Source organism: Chelonia mydas, chromosome 21 (assembly GCF_015237465.2).
Source record: "Chelonia mydas isolate rCheMyd1 chromosome 21, rCheMyd1.pri.v2, whole genome shotgun sequence".
NCBI lineage: Eukaryota > Metazoa > Chordata > Testudines > Cheloniidae > Chelonia > Chelonia mydas.
The window spans coordinates 8,277,217-8,277,734 of NC_051261.2; positions in this window are offsets into that span (position 1 = coordinate 8,277,217).

The window sequence follows — 518 nt, forward strand, 5'->3', positions numbered from 1 at the left end:
CTGTCCTCTGGCTGGGGGCACGAGCCCCACCGCAGCCCAGCCCCCGCAGCAGCCCAGCCTGGGAGTTCAGCGCTGGCTGTTCAGAGCCCCTGCCGAGAGCACGGGCCCAGAGCCTGCAGGGTGCATGCAACACAGGCATGGGGCCAGGCAGGTGCCGGGGTGAGCCTGCCACCCCCTTCCACGTGGCTTCACCCCCTCCCTGTGGAGGCCCAGCTCTGGCCCCAACCTGCTGTTACTTCAGGCAAGTCTCTTCGCTTTCTGGGTCTCCCAGTTTCGTGAAGTGCTTTGAGATGAAAGGAGTTAAGTATTATGAATTCCCCACACAGTCACACTGCCTCTTCCATTGTTTGCAAGCTGATCCTAACTCTCCTCTCTGCACACCCTACCACGGGGACACACTGTTTCCTCTACTGGTAACATTTTAAAGAAATGATTGGTTGTAGAAACCTAAAGACCCTTTTGTTTGCGCCTACTGCCCACCTCTGCATCTTACGCAGCTACACAGAGAACATCTGAAA